The sequence below is a fragment of the Oratosquilla oratoria genome, chromosome 41 (assembly GCF_046742065.1).
Source record: "Oratosquilla oratoria isolate Oo_2021 chromosome 41, ASM4674206v1, whole genome shotgun sequence".
NCBI lineage: Eukaryota > Metazoa > Arthropoda > Malacostraca > Stomatopoda > Squillidae > Oratosquilla > Oratosquilla oratoria.
Window position 1 is genome coordinate 19,566,174 of NC_134817.1, and position 20,000 is coordinate 19,586,173.

The following is a 20,000-nucleotide window of genomic DNA, read 5'->3' on the forward strand; positions in this document are numbered from 1 at the left end:
TCGGTTGCGATATTTTATTTTTCAAAAATTCTAAATGTCAAATTACTCTCGCGCCATATAGTCAGAGGTTGAATAACAACCTAAGAGATGTTAAACCAAGGAGAATATTAGATTCATTGTTGACATGTTCTTAGGGAATTCTAGAATATTGTAACCGAGGTCGCTGCTACTCAAACTAAATAGCAAAAGCAAATAGCATGTTAGCTAGTGTGCGGCCACCTTTAGAATGAACCCATAACCCTTTCTCCTTTGTTTCAACACTATACAGCCTAACACGACCAAATCGCAACTGTAAATACTTCACATTAGTATCACTCTGCTTCCCAAACAGTATTATTAGTAGTACATACATACAAATACCAAGGGCTTTTTCCCCCTTACAAGAGGGATTAGCTAAAGCCAAAAGGTATAATGCCACTCCCACCCATTCCATCCCCACCCACTCCACTCCCATTCTCCATCCCCCCCCCCCGCCTCCCTCTTTTCTTGGCTCCTTCTGGATGTCGGGTCCTCCCTGCATCTCGTCCATTTCCCTGGATCAGTCAACAGTAATACTAATAAAAACAGTTTCTAAAGAGTAATTTATGAATGGTTGGTTAGGTAGTAGGCCCTATGTTGATAGTGCCTAGACAGAGGATAGTACCAAAGGTACCATTCGCTAATAGTCTGAGTACCACTGAGTCTCAGTGAGTCTATATTTACCCAAATCAGTGGTAGTGCTATCTTGGTATTGTTCCATTGTTGACGTCACTGGATTCAAGTTATTGGTAGGTTATCTTGGTATTGTGTAAAGATTGTTGGCAGGCACTGTTGGCAGAGCTGAAGTTGGCACCATTTGCTGGGGACAGGACGGGCACAAAGTTGAATAGATACGTTTGACGATAACCAGAATAGAATAATGGAAGTTGAGTCCAAATCATATCCCCAGATGGGACTGTCTATTGTTTACGGAAGCCTGCGGGTGAAGAGACAGAATAAAGTGGTCAGATGTGGACAGATAGGCAGGTGTTAATTACTGTGGCACTGTCAGCCCCAAGGTGCCAATGGTGAAGGTGCTGTTGGCAATGCTGGTCCAGTTGGCAGGGTGATCTGTGTTGGCACGCATTCCAATCCTTGTGATTTTTTTTTTTTTTTTTTTTTTTTTTTTAGAATTATATTATCATTGATATGGTCATAACCTCAATGTGGTCTACGTTGATGAAAATTAATGGTAGTGAAAAGTGTGATGTTGGTTGAAAACATGGTGGAATGGTGGTAGACGGGGTGGTGGTGTTGGTAGTAGTGGTGAGGTTGGTGGTGGCCGTGGTGGTGATCATGGTAGCATGGTACCGGTGGTAAAGTGGTGTTGGTAGTATGCTATGATGGTGGTGATGGCGGTGATGGTATGCTCTCATGGTGGTCATGGCTGTGTAGATGTTGGTGGTATGCTATGATGGTGTTGATGGTATGCTTCGATGGTGGTGGCTGTGGAGTGTTGGTGGTATGTTAGGATGGTGTTGGTGGTATGCTTCGATGGTGGTGGTGGTATGCTATGATGATGGTGGTAGTATACTATGATGGTGGTGATGATGGTATTGGTATGTTCTGATAGTAATGGTGGCTGTGGAGGTATTGGTGGTATACTATGATGGTGGTAGTGGTATGTGTTTTGATGGTAGTGGTGGCGGTGGTGGTATGCTACAATGCTAATGGTGGCGGTGGAGGTGATGGTTGTGGTGATAGAGGTCATGATGTTGGTGGTGCTGGTATTAAAGTGGTGTTGGTGGTATGCTATGATGGTGGTGGTATGCTATGATGGTGGAAGTGGTATGCTATGATGGTGGAAGTGGTATGCTATGATGGTGGAAGTGGTATGCTATGATTGTGGAAGTGGTATGCTATGATGCTGTTGGTTGTATACTATGATGCTGGTGGTGGTATGCTATGATGCTGGTGGTGGTATGCTATGATGCTGTTAGTGGTATGCTATGATGCTGTTAGTGGTATGCTATGATGGTGGAAGTGGTATGCTGTGATGCTGGTGGTAGTATGCTATGATGGTGGAAGTGATATGTTGTGATGCTGGTGATGGTATGCTATGATGGTGGAAGTGGTATGCTATGATGGTGTTGGTGGTATGCTATGATGGTGGAACTGGTATGGTATGATGGTGGTAGTGGTATGCTATGATGGTAGAAGTGGTATGCTATGATGGTAGAAGTGGTATGCTATGATGATGGAAGTGATATGCTGTGATGCTGGTGGTGGTATGTTATGATGTTGGAAGTGGTATGCTATGATGCTGTTAGTGGTATGTTATGATGTTGGAAGTGGTATGCTATGATGTTGGAAGTGGTATGCTATGATGCTGGTGGTGGTTTGCTATGATGGTGGAAGTGGTATACTATGATGCTGGTGGTGGTATGCTATGATGGTGGAAGTGGTATGCTATGATGGTGGAAGTGGTATGCTATGATGGTGGAAGTGGTATGCTATGATGGTGGAAGTGGTATGCTATGATTGTGGAAGTGGTATGCTATGATGCTGTTGGTTGTATACTATGATGGTGGAAGTGGTATGCTATAATGGTGGTGGTGGTATGCCATGATGCTGGTGGTGGTATGCTATGATGGTGGAAGTGGTATGCTATGATGGTGTTGGTGGTATGCTATGATGCTGGTGGTGGTATGCTATGATGCTGGTGGTGGTATGCTATAATGCTGTTAGTGGTATGCTATGATGGTGGAAGTGGTATGCTATGATGCTGGTGGTGGTTTGCTATGATGGTGGAAGGGGTATCCTATGATGCTGGTGGTGGTATGCTATGATGGTGGAAGTGGTATGCTATGATGGTAGAAGTGGTATGCTATGATGCTGTTAGTGGTATGCTATGATGCTGTTAGTGGTATGCTATGATGGTGGAAGTGGTATGCTATGATGCTGTTAGTGGTATGTTATGATGTTGGAAGTGGTATGCTATGATGCTGGTGGTGGTTTGCTATGATGGTGGAAGTGGTATACTATGATGCTGGTGGTGGTATGCTATGATGGTGGAAGTGGTATGCTATGATGCTGGTGGTGGTATGCTATGATGGTGGAAGGGGTATCCTATGATAGTGGTGGTGGTATGCTATGATGCTGGTGGTGGTATCCTATGATGCTGGTGGTGGTATGCTATGATGGTGGAAGTGGTATGCTATGATGCTGGTGGTGGTATGCTATGATGGTGGAAGGGGTATCCTATGATAGTGGTGGTGGTATGCTATGACGGTGTAAGTGATGGTGATGAACATCCTGCCGAAGGAGTAAGGAACCACTTGCTCCAAAGGTCGTCTTGACCTTTGGATGGCGTCCATAATGCACCTACTTCTGAGGAAGAAGGGACGCCCAAAGAGAGCAAGAGAGATCGATTCGAGTGCATTGCATAGGCGGACGTCCACCCTTCAAGTACCACAGAAACCCGGACCTTATTTTCCCTTGTTGCTCCATCAAAAATGAATGAATAAATAAATAAAAGTAATATATATATATATACATATATGTGTGTAATAAAACCACTTGTAAAATAAAATGAAAGGTGACCGAACGTTTTCGTCTATTCAAGACATTTTCAAAGGTGAATCACGTGTTTTTGTGATTTATTTGCATACACACACACACATACACACACACACACATATATATATATATATATATATATATATATAGCTTGTGTGTGTGTGTGTGTGTGTGTGTGTGTGTGTGTGTGTGTGTGTGTGTGTGTGTGTGTGTGTGTGTGTGTGTGTATGTGTGTTAGTAGTAGTAGTAGCGGTGGTAGTAGTAGTAGTAATAGTAGTAGTAGTAGTAGTAGTATCACATTTTTGGTAGTTTAGACACGCAGCACGTAGGTCGGGCGGGCCAAGGCGCAACTAACCGATAGAGAATGTGGAGAGCTTGTCCTACATGGCAAGCATAGTCGAGATGGCCGAGTTGGCGTAAGTAGCCACAGGTAAAGAATTGGAAGAAGTGGAATTGGAAGTGGAATTGGAAGTGGAAGGCCAGTGGATGGGCCTCTTTATACCTCCCTGCTCAGTTGAATAATCAATCTACTTATCTATATATCTATTGATGTTTGAATATTGTATGGTTATTAATCAATTCACTTATTATTTTGTTTATTTCTATTTTTAGAAATTATTAAACTTATATTTCATAAATCACTGTTATTTCTTTTATATTTATCCATCTATTATTTTATTAATTTTTCTATTCGTTTTTGTTGCTGATTATTGGATTGTTTTATTATTTGTTTGTATGATTATTTATGTCCAGGGGGTAGTTGTCGGGGGCAGTTGTCCTACGGGGGCAGTAGTCCTACGGGGGCAATTGTCCCGGGGGCAGTTGTCGGGGGGGTAATTGTACCGGGGGCAGTTGACCCGGGGGCAGTTGTCCTACGGGGGCAATTGTCCCGGGGGCAGTTGTCGGGGGGGCAGTTGTCCTACTGAGGCAATTGTCCCGGGGGCAGTTGTCGGGGGCAATTGTCCCGGGGGCACTTGTCCTGATACCGTGTTTGTTTGTTTATTTGTGTGTTAATTTGGTTTTCTTTGATTCTTTATTTGTTATTATTTTGATTTTGATTCCTCGTTTAGATGCTTGATTATATATTTATACATTCATTTCTTCATCTGTTCATGTAATTAATAATTCATTTATTCATCTGCTTATTCAATCGCTTAATTAGTATCTTAATTAGAGGGTTGATGAATAGAGGAAATAGAGACAAAATTGAAGGAAGAAGAAGAAAGAGTGAGATAATGGAGGAATGGAAAAATGGAATAGAGGAATAGAGAAAGAAAAGCCAAAGAAGTTTCTAATATAAAGAACTCTCCAATATTGGAAGGTTCCGAAATTCAGAAAAGAAAAAAATATATATATCAGAAGCATTTTTGATGATCATTTTTTTTTTTTCGAAATGTGTTTCCATTCTGAATATTCAAGGTTTACGATTTTGATCAATTCCCAATAGAGAAAACCTTCTGAGAAAGAATGTGAGAATGAAAGAGAGAAGAGAGAGAGAGAAAAAGAGAAGGAAAGATGGATGGATGGATAGAAGAGGAAGAAGAGGAAAAGGGGGGAAAGAGGAACGGGGGGAGTAGGGGGGAACGGAAGGGGGGGTTGGGGGTGAACCCATTGTGTCGGTGGATCACTAAGGGGGGGATAGGTTGAGTCACTGGGGGGAATACCAAACTGGAGTGGGGGGGTAGGGGTGGGGGAAAAGAGGGTGACGGGGTTAGGGGGTGTTGTTTTCGTCACAAGCGCTTCTATCCTTGGGTAATATGACGCTGAAGAGGAGATAGAGGAGAGATTATAAAGAGGAAAATAGCTTAGAAGAAGGATAGTACACGAGTCTCAAATCATAAAAGAACTTAAGGTGGCTCTGGTCCATAGGGGTGAAGGGAGGGAGGGAGGGCAGGGAAGGGCTAGTGTCTTGTACTGCCAACATCTCACGGGCAGCTGACCAACTGAGAGTGGCGGTGGAAGGGAGGTGGAGGAGGTGGTGGAGGTGGAAGTGGATCACAGTAGAGATGATGGTGGAGATAGATTGTGTACCCTTGAGGGGGAGAAAAGACGTTAGGAATTTCTAAATAAGTCGGGGGGGGGGGATGCTAGGTGATGGGGGAGTCATGTTGGAGAAGAACGCTATGGTTGGAGATGATGGAGATAACGGAGTGGAGAAGGGGAAATATTGTTGGAGATGATCAAATGCTTCGGGAGGGACGATATATATATATATATATATATATATATATATATATGTGTGTGTGTGTGTGTGTGTGTGTGTGTGTGTGTGTGTGTGTGTGTGTGCGTGCGCTATAAGCGAAACCGGTCAGGAATAAATTGTCTTAGACCCGTGTCTTTCTCTTTGACCTTCCTCAAACCTGTCACAATGTCTCAACACTTATATATACATATATGTATATACATATATATATGTATATATATATATATATATATATATATATATATATATATATATATATATATAAATGTGAATTATTCCCCAAGCAATAATATGATTAATATTTCATTCAGTCGTGAAGGTATACATTAAAGTATGTCTTTACGACTAAATGAAATATTGATCATATTAGTGCTAGATTATTAAGATTAACTACAGTTAATTAATCCAGTTTAGGTTCGGTAGACTGAAGTGATTATAACATTATTTTTTTACTATTTTCTTTACTAAATGTTGATCTCTTTATGGCCAGTGACGTCATAAGTGTGACGTCATAGATGTGACGTAGTGGGTGAGTGAGGTTATGGTCACCGAAGAGGGTATGGGAGAGTAAGGAAGGGGGGGATCAGTGTGGGGGTGGATGGGGGGAGGGGGGAGGAGGAGAGGAAGCGTATGAAGGGGGGCCAGGTCATATCTGATTTTGAGGGGGGGTGGAAGGGAAGTGGAGAGGAGAATGAGGAGATGGAGGAAAAGGGAGAGATGGAAAGGAAGGTGATAAGGAGGGAGTGGAGACGAGGGAGATGGAGAGTGAGGAGGAGGGAGAGGAAAAGAGGGAGTAGGAAGGGAAGTGTGAGGAAGAGAGGAGAAGGAAGAGGAGTAGGGGGAAGAAGGGAAGGGGAGGGGAAGGGAATTATATGGTTATGTATTTTGGAGCCTGTAACCAGCGCTTCTATCCTTGGGGGAAATATCCCCCCCCCCAAGTGGATGGGGTGACAGAGAGGGTAAGGGGGAGATCTGAGAAGGGGAGCATAAAGGAGGAATGTTATAAGTTAAGGGGGAGGGAGTGGGAGGGAGAGGGGTAGAAGAGGGGAAGGGGATGACTAAGTTTGAGGTAATACAAAGAGTTCAGGGTAGTGATAGGAATTGTTAGATTATGTGGTGTGAGTACATGGCGAATAAGAGGAGGAGAAGAGGAGGAGGAGGAGGAGGAGTAGGAAGACGAACGGGGGAGGAGTTAGGGGATGGAAGAAGAACGCCAAGATGACGTGAGTGTGATGAAGAGGGACACACACACACACACACACACACACACACACACACACACACACACACACACACACACACACACACACACACACACACACACACACACACACACACACACACACACACACACACACACACACACACACACACACACACACACACACACACACACACACACACACACGTACAGAGAGAGAGAGAGAGAGAGATGGAGGAAGTTTACCTGATTGTTGCATATAGGAAAAAAGCAACGTTTGTGCTGCAGGTGTGTGTGTGTGTGTGTGTGTGTGTGTGTGTGTGTGTGTGTGTGTGTGTGTGTGTGTGTGTGTGTGTGTGTGTGATAGGGAGAAAGAGAGAGAGAGAGAGAGAGGGGGGGGGAGGTTAGGAAGTGATTTTGGGAGACGAGGAGAGGGAGGGGAGGGGAGGGAGGGGAGGTGAGGGGAGAGGGAGAGAGGGGAGGAAGGGAGTGGGGAGTGGGGAGGGGGGGAGAGTGGTAGGGAGTAGACTCGTGGGTTGCCGCCTAGTCCGCGGTCTGGGCTGGTGTGTGTGTGACCGTGTTAGCGGGACTCGAGCCTTCTTCGTTGTGGGCTTCGTCTTCGCTTTTCATCTTGTTCTTCTCCTCCTCCTCCTCCTCCTTCAGGAGGAAGAGTTAGAGTGTGTGCGCTGCTCCGCCTCCTTCCCCATTCTTCTTCGTCATCAGCTCCCCCTCGAAGGGCTTGTTCCTTATCAGGACGGAACTCCGAACTCGATAGCGACGGATCTTTAAGGTGAGGTTTGGAGGACGAGGTGACGTTTGGAGGACGAGGTGACGTTTGGAGGGCGAGGTGAGGTTTGGAGGATAAGATGAGTTTTGGAGGACAAGATGAGATTTGGAGGACAAAGTGAAGTTTGGAGGACGAGGTGAGGTTTGGAGGACGAAGTGAGGTTTGGAGGACGAAGTGATGTTTGGAGTACGAGGTGAGGTTTGGAGGACGAAGTGAGGTCTGGAGGACGAGGTGAAGTTTGGAGGACGAGATGAAGTTTGGAGGACGAGATGAAGTTTGGAGGACGAGATGAAGTTTGGAGGACGATATGAAGTTTGGAGGAAGAGGTGAAGTTTGGAGGACGAGGTGAAGTTTGGAGGACGAGGTGAAGTTTGGAGGACGAGGTGAAATTTGGAGGACGATGGTGAGGTTTAGAGGACGAGGTGAAGTTTGGAGGACGACCCGACAACTGTAAGGTCAAGGATTTTTTTTTCTTTCTTTTTTTTTTTGGGGGGGATGTTGTGTTTACGGGTGCCGTGCGCATAATTTCTGTGTCACATAAGAAACACTTTTCGAAATTATTGAAAATTGGTCAAACTTTTTTTAACGATATTTCCAACACAGGAACTGTCATATATCAAATAATCTTTTCACTTATTCTATTTAATCCTATATACTAATCTATTAATCACACAATATGTACAATATTATTACAATGGTAATATTATTCTAACAATGTTGTAATCAAAATCTTGCCTCACTAAACGAATCCGCGATTGCGGTGCGGGCCCTGTTCACACTAGCGGACTGAACCGCTCGTAAGTCGCGGCAGTACCGCATACTCAAGGAAAAACTGTGCGGTTGTGTGTGAACGCCTACATTGACTTACATTGTAACTGAACCGCTGTTGAAACCACTAGTGTGAATTGGGCCTTGATTGTCATCCTTCTTCGCCCTCTCAAAACGGTGATATCTTTTACATATTCTATTTTAACTAAATAGAAGTGATTTGATCAACTTTGGGTCTTAATTTACAAGGACACCACCGTTGAGTTTCTTCAGTGAATATCTGAGTTTATTTCGGCTTCATCTATAAGTGTGTATGTATGTATGTATGTATGTTTGTTTATGTTGATCAACACAGGATAGGCAAATATTTCATTTTGAAATTTTGAACTTTTATCCTATCACTTTATTCATTCACTTGTTTATTTACGTATGTATGTATATATGTATGTATGTATGTATGTATGTACGTATTTATATATACCTGTATGCGTGTGTGTATGTATGTATCCATTTATTCATGAATAGTAAGTATAGGCAAGTATTTCAAAGTTAAATGTTTTGCAGTTTTATTCTATGAATATATTAACTTCTTCGCGTATGTATATATATATATATATATATATATATATATATATATATATATATATATGTATGTATGTATATGTATATGTATATATATATACATACATATAATATATATATATATATATATATATATATATATATATATATAGATATATATGTATGTATATGTATATATATATGTATATGTATATGTGTATGTATATACATAATATATATATATATATATATATATATATATATATATATATACTAATAAGAAACACTGGTAATTTGCGTTCAATTACACAGGTGTTGCACATTGCATGTACACAGTCACGTAGAAGTAATAGACCAGTCAATGACCCCCACAAAGAAATCACCTTGAGAAACACACACACGCACACACACACACACACACACACACACACACACACACACACACACACACACACACACACACACACACACACACACACACACACACACACACACACACACACACACACACACACACACATATATATATATATATATATTATATACATATATATATATATATATATATATCACTTAAACAAAATGTAGTTGCACATTTGTAAAAAAAAGAAATAATAATAATAATAATAATAATAATCACGAAGAACCCACAGTCGGAATAAAAGGAAACTTAGAAGAAAGTATAACTTCTATATTTCGGCTAATAACTATGGCCCTCTTCAGGAAAGTACAAGTTACAAGAAATGATTGAGATATAAATACAATTAAGATGTAAGGGGAGGAGGAACAGGGATAGCATGACAGGCGACATTCCGTCACACAGGACGTAGTCAGAAGGAAGGTGGGTATGTGGTCAATCGGGGAGAGGTGTGAGGTATACTACAGGTCCTAAAGGCTCTCAGAAAAAGGCCGGAGGCAACACTCTTCTTAACTTTCTCGGGGTGGTTACTGAAAAAGTGGAGGTAACCACCGCGACAAAGTCGTGAAGAGTGTTGCCTCTAGCCTTTTTCTAAGAGCCTTTAGGATCTGTAGTCCTAGATTCCTGGACCAGGAGACTGACCTCATCAAAAGGCAAATTTTTAAATTGGTATACCCGTCCTGGTTCCTGGATCCAGCCCTCAGTAAGGTTAGAGCCAGCTACTATAAAACTTCAGTTCCCACCACACAACCTTCTTTCAAAGACGTTTCAAAAATCCCCTATTGTAACTCCATCAATCCTTCTTTTAATTTAATCCCCAACAACCGCCTCACAGTTGCTTATCATTACCCTAATACTGTTCATAACATTTTCAAGACGAAAGCGCTCGGTCTCATTTCTGTTATTTTCCTAGTGGTTTTTCTGCACACTAGAATAACGCGTTCAAGTGATTTCTTCTGCACATATATATATATATATATATATATATATATATATATATATATATATATATGTGTGTGTGTGTGTGTGTGTGTGTGTGTGTGTGTGTGTGTGTGTGTGTGTGTGTGTGTACATATATACATAATCTAATTTCTTTTTTCGTTTAATAACCATATTGAAGAAAATGTGTCATTTAGAACGAGAAAAATGTCCATGTAGAAGTTTTGTCTCAAGATATTTTCACCCTGTAACTATTGTCTACCCCCATACTTCTTTGCCACTCTGTTTCAAGACGAACGAGAAATAGGTGTTCCTTAGGTGGTGCAGGACACCTGTCGTGGGGACGAACGGGGAACAGGTGTTTCGAAGGTATTAGGAGCAGAGGTGCTGGTAGAAAGAATAACATGGTGAATAGCCTACACAAGGAGGCGCTGAGTAGCCGCGGCCGAAGCCGTCACATTTGTTTGATACCCTTTGAGGACTGTTGGGGTGGGGACAGGTAAATAACAATCGCTGCTGGGAATCGGAGAGGAGTGCGGGATTCGAACCCACAACTAAGCGTATGCGAGACCAGTATGCTTCCGATTACATCCTTCAGATATCATTGTAGGTTTAGTTTGCCTTTGTATAGCTTTAGAAAAAGGACAAATTGGCAGAGATACAACAATAAGTGTGGTGAAAGTACAAAGGTTACAAGGATAACCCCGCTTTGGAGAGTCCTTATAAAGGTTACGTGCCTTTAAGTGGCCTTGGATAAAGGAGAAAGGCGGATATAGGACACTGGTGGAAAGTAAAAAGAGTCAAGGTAATCCCCCCGGCCTTTGGTTACTCGCCATAAAGGTTACGTAACTTTGAATTCTCACCAAACTTCTGTCAGGCGTATCACCTGTCAGTGCCTTTCCCGAGGCTGGGCCTAAGTATCTCGAGCAGAGTAATTTTTACGTCCACCGGCTTGCTAGGCCTGTTGTAGACAACCCTCCACTTTTATCCGGGCGTGGGACCGGCATGGTACTCCAAATGTCCCCCCCATGGTTTTAGGTAAAGGAAAAGTGCGAGGATAGGACATTGTCAGAGAGGGAAAAGGGGTGAAAGTTGTTACTTTACTCAGTGAGGAGTCACTCCCTAAGTCACTTCATAAATGCAATACCCATTCCATGTGAGGATGAACAGGTCTTTGGTCAAGGACCTTGGTCTACATCCGAGTTCGAGAAGTTCGAACTGGAGATCGAAGGAGTCATGAACTCGTGACTTCGTCAATACATGAGTTATCACACCGGGCTATTTTTCCTCCGACTGTTGGAGCAAATTTGTAACGCGAAGCTTTCGGGAAGGAATCTGATATGCTGAAGGAAAATCATTTTCATCCAGCATATCAAATGACGTTCTACGTAAATTGTTGAGAAAAGAAAATAAATTGCCATAGTGATTTTCCGGCCGAAAAAGTTCTGGAGGTGGGTGGAACCGTCGATTAATTTGAGGTTGAAGGAAAAATAACCCAGTGTGATAACTAACCCCTTGAGACGAAAAAGGTTCGAATCACGTTTCATTCAGAAAGTTCGTGAGCTAAGAGAAGTCACACCAGAAGTGAGATGCGCGTGCCATTGCAACGAGAAGACACCCTAATTTAAGGTCGGAAATTGATGTGAACTGGGCAATTATTCTCGGAACCCTGCTCGGTACATTAAGGGTTTTGTTTGTGGTTGTGTGTACGCGTCAAGGGAAATGGTTCCATCTTTCATGTAGTCTGAGATCAATTGATTCTTATCCTCATAATTGTGGAGACGGGAAGGAGGAGAAAGAGGAGAAAGGCCAGCACTTAAGAGATAAGTACAGTAGGTAGGATAAACACAGAATGGAATGTTTTCGTTATCAGCTCAACACAAGAGATATCACAAAATAGGGATTTTTTTTTCTTTAAGGATTGTATATACCCCGCATGAACAGAATCTCATAAGTCCATAAGTTGGCATCCAAGAGTGCATCGCTCGGCACTACACCTCGTGCACGGGCCGCTTACACTTGTGACTGTTTTATGTTCAGACAGATAACTCGAAAGCTCCTGTTGGATGACCACATGAAGGGCACATTGTGACTGAATTCTTCTCCCCCTTTGATGTCCTTGTTTTCAAACGATACATCATATTCGAAACGAAAAGCATGACTATATCTTTTGGTCTATAACAGAGCAAGATGTCAAGAGGAAGTAAATATGGAGGAACTGTTTGATTATTTATTATGTGTGGGTTGCTTTCTCATAGGCCACTTGTTCTTTTGGTGAACAACATTTGTGTTCTTTGTTCTTCGTTCTGTGTGTTTACGTATGTCGCATGTGGTGCCCACTCTTGTTTTAATGTGTACTAGATGTAGTTATTATTAGTGAGGCCGACAAACGCTGTCTACACTCCAGTGGCGTTGGCAGTGCATCGCAGAGAATTTGTCTCTCGGCGACGATAACCAGCGCTTCTATACAAAGCGGTGGAGTCACAGAGATGGCGAAGGAGTGATTTAGTGAAGAGGATAACAGAAACGAGGGATAAAAGTTCAAATTCATCAGCATTCTTGCGTGAAGACGTGTCCCTAACCATGAAACGAAACCACATGGATCTGATCAGTAGTAATATCACTAAACTCCCATAGAATTTATGACGTTAACACCCCGTTAGTGGCAGCACTTGCACCATCTGTGAACGTTTATGCACCATCTTTGCAAATGAGTGCGCCACCTGCATTAATGCACGCACCTTCTGTGAAGAGTGCCTCATCTGAACCAGCTGTGACATAAGCTGCATCTGGGGTTGCACCATCTGTGACATTAATCAATAGACCATCTGCATAGAAAATTATCTTCACAAGCTTGTACGCGCCTTTGTGACACAAGAGACGATGGTAATTGAAAAATAGTACTTTTCTTTCTAGTAGAGCAATTAATGCATTACCCTGGATAATCTATGAAAGACAATCGGTGCTTTCATTGCTAATAAATACATCTTTTATGCAGAGGTACCAACCTTACATATCCTATCCAGAGGGACTAACCTTATATATCCCATGCAGAGCTACCAACCTTACATTCATCTCTAGCAGAGGTACCAACCTTACGTCTCTATCATGAAAAGGCACCAACTTTACATCTCTCTCATGCAGAGGTACCAATCTTACATCTCTCAAACAGGTGTACCAACCTTACATCTCTATCATGAAAATGTACCATCCTTAAATCTCTCTCATGCAGAGGTGCCAACATTGCATGTCTCAAGCAGAGGTACCAACCTTACATTTCTCTCATGCAGAAGTATCAACATTCATTTTCTCATGCAGAGGTACCAACCTTACATCTCCCATGCAAAGGCACCAACCTTTCATCTTTCAATCAGAGGTACCAACCTTACATCTCTATCATGAAGACGTACCAACCTTACCAGCTTTACCTCTAGCAGAAGTATAAACCTTACATGTCTTAAGCAGAGTTATCAACCTTACATCTCTCAAGCAGAGGTACCAACCTTACACCTATCAAGCAGAGATACCAGCCTTACATCTCTTAAGCAGAGATACTAATCTTAAATGTTTAAAGCAGAGGTACCAACTTTACATGTTTCAAGGAGAGACACTAACCTTGTATCTCTCAAGCAGAGGTACCAACCTTAAATATCTCAAGCAGAGGTACCAACCTTACATGTCTCAAGGAGAGATACCAACCTTACACATCTCAAGCAGAGGTACCAACCTTGCATGTCTCAAGGAGAGAATACCAACCTTACACATCTCAAGCAGAGGTACCAACCTTACACGTCACAGAGGTACCAACCTTACACATCTCATGCAGAGATACCAACCTTACATCTCTCAAACAGAGGTGCCAACCTTAGATCTCTCAAGCAGAGATACCGACTTCACATCTCTCAAACAGAGGTGCCAACCTTACATATATCATGCAGAAGTATCAACTTTACACCTCTCTCAAGCAGAGGTACCAACTTTACATCTCTCAAGCAGAGGTACCAGCTTTACATCTCTCAAGCAGAGGTACCAGCCTTACATATCCCAAGCAGAGGTACCAACCTTACATATCCCAAGCAGAGGTACCAACTTTACATCTTTCAAGCAAAGGTACCAACCTTACACCTCTCAAGCAGAGATACCAACTTTACATATCTAAAGCAGAGGTACCAACTTTACATATTTCAAGCAGAGGTACCAGCCTTACATGTCTCATGCAGAGGTACCAGTCTTAATGTCAACAAATGTATCTTTCGTTGTTGTTACAAAAATTAATGAATTGATAGATAAATAGATGAATAGATATATTGATTAATAAGCAAATAAATAAATAAGTAAATATAAACCACTCTAATCGTAAAGGAACTTATATTCATACAAACAAGATTGGAAGACAGAATGTCATAGTTGGGGTTGAACGTGTCTCAGATTCAGATGACCGCAGTGGTACACTGTGAGCAAGCGTCTGTGGCGCCAAGCTGCGGCAGATTGCGGCACGTGAGGCGGCGGTCGAAAGTACTAATTGCGGCGCCAAGTGCCAGGGGCGGTGGTATTCCGCTGGCGCTAACCAGCGCTTCTATCCTTGAGGGACAACGCCAGAGTCGCCGCGGGTAGTAGAGATTGAAGGAGGGCGATAGAAAAGGATAGAAGGTAAAAGAATGCTACGTTCCTCTAGTCCGTAGGGGTGTTGCAAAAGAGTCATTAAGATATTGGTAGTTATTTTTATCCCATAGGTAGTGAAGGAGTGCCACAGAGATGAATAAAATCGCCTGGCGGCCGTTGGAATAAAAGGGGAAAGGGGCCAACAGGTACGGAAGGGGTTGGTCACAATAAACGAAGAGTGAACATGAGTGTTTTTTTGTTTTTGTTTTTTTTGCTTCAATTAAAATATAATGGAGTTATTGGGTTACTGGCGTAATAGAATTATGGCTACAGTTTGACAGTTGGCAGGGGACGAGTATATGAATTGATTTTTTTTTCTACTTTGATTTATTTATTCATCTATCTGTTTTTGTTTTAGTTTGATTTAATGGCATATTTTACTGATTTTATTCTGGGGTTTTTTTTTTTTTACTTGTTTATTTATTTATCTATTTATTTTAATCTTTGGGTCAACCTCATATAACGTGATTGAGCTTCTTAGAAATGCGTGATTCACTACTGTGGTAATAACACCAGCTTATTGTCTGGAGATGTTGCTCTTAAAGTACTCGTAGGTCTCGCTCTTCCCACATCAGCTGAGAGATAGTCTCTCTTTTGTCATACCAAATGAGAGACAGTCTTGCTCTTGTCACACCAGTTAAGGGATAGTCTCTCTTTTGTCACACCAACTCAGGCAAAGTCTCGCTCTTATCACACCAGCTGAGAGATAGTCTCTCTTTAGTCATACGAGCTGAGAGATAGTCTCTATTTTGTCACATCAGCTGAAAGAGTCTGTATTTTGTCATACCAGGTGAGAGATAGTCTCTCTTTTGTCACACCAGCTGAGAGATAGTCTCTCTTTTGTCACACCGGCTGAGGCAGAGTCTCGCTCTTATCACACCAGCTGAGAGATAGTCTCTATTTTGTCACACCAGCGGAGCGATAGTCTCTCATTTGTCACACCAGCTAAGAGACTGTCTCTTTTTTGTCACACCAACTGAAGCGGAGTCTCGCTCTTGTCACACCAAATGAGAGATTGTCTTTTGTCACACCAACTGAGGTAGAGTCTCGCTCTTATCACACTAGCTAAGAGACAGTCTCTCTTTTGTCACACCATCTGAGAAATAGTTTCTCTTTTGTCAAAGCAACTGGGCAGAGTCTTGCTTTGTCACACCAGTTAAGAGATAGTCTCTCTTTTGTCACACCAGCTGAGAGATAGTCTTTCATTTGTCACACCAGCTGAGAGATAGTCTTTCATTTGTCACACCAGCTGATAGATGGTCTCTCTTTCGTCACACCAGCTGAGAGATAGTCTCTCAATTGTCACACCAGCTGATAGTCTCTCTTTTGTAACACCAGCTGAGAGGTATTCTCTCAATTGTCACACCAGCTGAGAGATGGTCTCTCTTTCGTCACACCAGCCGTGCAAGATGGTACAGTGAAATGACAAGCCGGTCTGCCAACTTATTTTGAGTAGTGAGGGTAAGCAACTGCGCCGCCTTCAGTTTTTGTACTACGGCCGGAGCCCCTCGAGGCTCCCACATAATGACTCCCCAGTGTAGTACACTTGACCAAAATAGTCTTGTCAGGTTTCTGAAAATATCTTGTTCGTTTCGCCAGGTTTGACACATCGCTTTCGTAAGGCATTGCACGAGCCTTGCGGGTAGTTTCTCAGACTGAACGATTCTTCTTCGCGTTCCTCTTCTTCTTCGCGTTCTTCTTCTTCTTTGCGTTCTTCTTCTTCGCGTTCTTCTTCGTGTTCTTCTTCTTCTTCGTGTCCTTTTCCTTCTTCGCGTTCTTCGTCTTCTTCGCGTTCTTCTTCTTCTACGCGTTCTTCTTCTTTGCGTCTTTCTTCTTCTTCTTCTTCTTTTCCTTCTTCTACTTCTTTTTCTTCTTCTTCTTCATGATCTTCTTCTTCTTCTTCTTCTTCGCGATCTTCTTCTTCTTCGTCTTCTTCTTCTTCTTCTTCTTCTTCGCGTTCTTCTTCTTTTTAAGACCTCGTGTTCTTTTAGAAATTTGTCCTCTTATGGAAATATCATGGCTTGTCTGAAATATTATGCTCCTATGGAATCCTCATAGCTCTTCTAGGACGTAATGCTCTTCTAGAGGTTCATGCTCTTCTGGAATCTCATGCTCTTTTAAAGCTTCATCCTCTTATGGAATCTCATGGTCCCGTAAACCTTCATACTCATTTTAAACCATATGCTTTTCCAGGACCTGATACTCATTCAGAATTCCATGCTCCTCTGGAACCTCATGTTCCCTAGGAGTCTCATGCTCTTCTTAAACCTCCTGGTCCTGTAGAACGTCATGCTCCTTTTAAACATTATCCTTTTCCAGGATCTCATGCTCTTTTAGAACACCATGCTCCTCTGGAACCTCATGTTCCCTAGGAGTCTCATGCTCTTCTTCAACCTCATGTCATTTCAGAACCTGAGGACATTTCCGAATACTTTTATTAATGAGCATTGAGCATGTCAGCAAGCGTCCTCGAGACACAGTGACCTTCTGGCGGCTCATGACCTTACAAGACTTCATGACCTTCCGGGAACATGTGACCTTATGTTCTCCTACGTCCACTCTGGCATCAGTGGAAGGTCTGACCTTGTGACCTTCCCTATTCCAGACCTTGTATTTTTATTGGTCTCTTTTCTCTCTCTCTCTATCTATCTATCTATCTGTCTACCTGTCTCTATCTATCTATATATCTATCTGTCTACCCGTCTCTCTCTCTCCATGTATCTGTCTGTCTACCCATCTCTCTCTCTCTCTCTCTCTCTCTCTCTCTCTCTCTCTCTCTCTCTCTCTCTCTCTCTCTCTCTCGTCTTTCCATACACTAAGACTCTGAAGTACAGTGTACAGTGTGTCTAGAGAAACAATAAAAGACCAAAGTAGGTGGAGACCTTCTAGCCCATAGCGACGCCTCTTACAAGAAGAAATGGATGACAGCGATGGAGGTGGGGGAGGGTGAGAAGGAGGCGTGACAAAACATGTCTCGTTTATGTTTGTTTATTGGGATCTGAATCGCATCACGTGTGACTGCCTCAGCGGGAGGTTGGTTCCCTTTTGTTATCTATCTATCGGATCATAAGACTATATTGGTATTCACCTGTACTACATCGAAGTACAGATGTTTGTGTACAAGAATGTATGTACTCATGTGAGCATGTATGTGTATGTTTATATAAGTACGTATACGTGTGTGTGTGTGTGTGTGTGTGTGTGTGTGTGTGTGTGTGTGTGTGTGTGTATGTATACTGTGGGTATGTAAGCATGTACGAGTATATTTATATAACTACCTTCACGCGCGTGCGCATGTGTGTGTGTGTGTGTGTGTGTGTGTGTGTGTGTGTGTGTGTGTGTGTGTGTGTGCGCGCACTCTCGCATATGTACGCTCAAAGTTTCCGCAAGTTGAAAGGATTTCAAAATATTTCCAACTTCATTAGTTCGTCATCTCCGAAAACTGACGAATACGGCCCACCCCTCCCTCCCCTACCCTCCCCTCCCTCTCTTCCTCTCTTCCTCCAACACTCTTGGGTTTATTAGGATTATTTTCTAACATTCGAACCATAACCTGCTCTACGAGGAGGCTAGGTAAGATAGCCTTTATTGAAGCTTAGGTACTGAAGATTCTATACCTTCAATGACGTCATGCGCTTACTCTAGCGCAGCGTTTCTCTACCTTAGGGTTCCCAGGAACCCTAAGGTTCCGCAAAAGGTCCCTAAGGGTTCCGCGAGAACAAGTGAGATAAGCTAATGCACTTTTCATCTTTTATTTAATTTCATATACGTAATATGATTAAATACACAGGACATATTCTTGGGTATTGTAATAATGTACTGACATCATCCTATCTAACCTATTATTACGATGAAAATAAAATGAGAAGGATATGGTATATGTTTTTTTGTTGTTTTTTTTGCGCAGGGGTTTCTTGAGACATGCAATTCATTTTAAAGGTTACGCTGGTCTAGCGGATGCGAACCGTCTGGCTGTGACTTCAACCCTCCTCCAGGCGGGAGCGCCCACACCCACTCGGCATCCACCACACATCCAACAGAGACATCAAAGCATTTCCCATTCTCGTCGCCCACCTCTCGTTACCAAGAATTTCAGCCTTGAGAACTTTGCTTCCCTGGAGTTCGGAGAGAGAGAGAGAGAAAGAGAGCGAGAGAGAGAGAAAGAGAAAGAGAGAGTCTGGTGAGCTGGCACTCGGAATGTTGCTCACCAGACTGGCATCACTCTGGCACCTTCCTCTTCCTCCTCCTCCTCCTCCTCCTCCTCCTCCTCCTCCTCCTCCTCCTCCTCCTCCTCCTCCTCCTAGTCCTCTTTCTCCTCCTCCTCTTTCTCCTCCTCCTCCTCTTTCTCCTCCTCCTCCTCCTCCTCCTCCTCTTTCTCCTCCTCTCACCTCCCCCTCCTCTTTCTCCTCCTCCACCTCCTCCTCTTCCTCCCCGTCTTCCTTCCGTCCTCCTCCTCCCCTCCTCTTTCCCCTCCTCATCTTCTTTCTCCTTCTTCTTCGTCTTTTCCCCCATCGTCCTCCTCCGCCTTCTCAGTCTCCTTTTTCCTTCTTTTCCTCCTCCTTATCCTAATTCTGAATTCTTCCTCGTCCTCCTCCTCCTCCTCCTCTTCCTCCTCCTCCTCCTCTTCCTCCTCCTCCTCTTCCTCCTCTTCCTCCTCCTCTTCCTCCTCTTCCTCTTCGCTCCTACCGCCGGCATGCCCGTAAGCGAGCCGACGCCGAACCACGTGTTATGCAGTCGGCGGTATTTGCGGCTCCCTCCAACAGAGGTCACTGTTTGTCTTATTACAATCGCGATGGTGAGAGAGTGAGAGGGTGAGAGAGTGAGAGGGTGAGAGAGTGAGAGAGAGGGGGTCGGGTTGTGTGCTGGCTTACGAATATACCTGGCGAGCCCAGGTCTCTTTCTGTTACACTCTCTCTTCTCCTCC

At 43.0% G+C, this 20,000-nt stretch overlaps 1 protein-coding gene across 13 annotated transcripts in view; it reads left to right on the forward strand.

The window, feature by feature from the left end:
* LOC143021011 (uncharacterized) overlaps positions 1 to 20,000 on the forward strand; it is a 599,497-nt gene that overhangs the window by 226,513 nt on the left and 352,984 nt on the right. For 10 of the 13 annotated variants that reach the window (XM_076178125.1, XM_076178116.1, XM_076178124.1 and 7 more), the window contains exon 1: positions 7,472 to 7,731. The exons of the other annotated variants lie outside the window; for them this stretch is intronic. The gene's annotated coding sequence lies outside the window, so the exon portion shown is untranslated. Of the gene's footprint in view, positions 1 to 7,471; positions 7,732 to 20,000 lie in introns of those variants that run through there. 13 annotated transcript variants of the gene reach the window in all.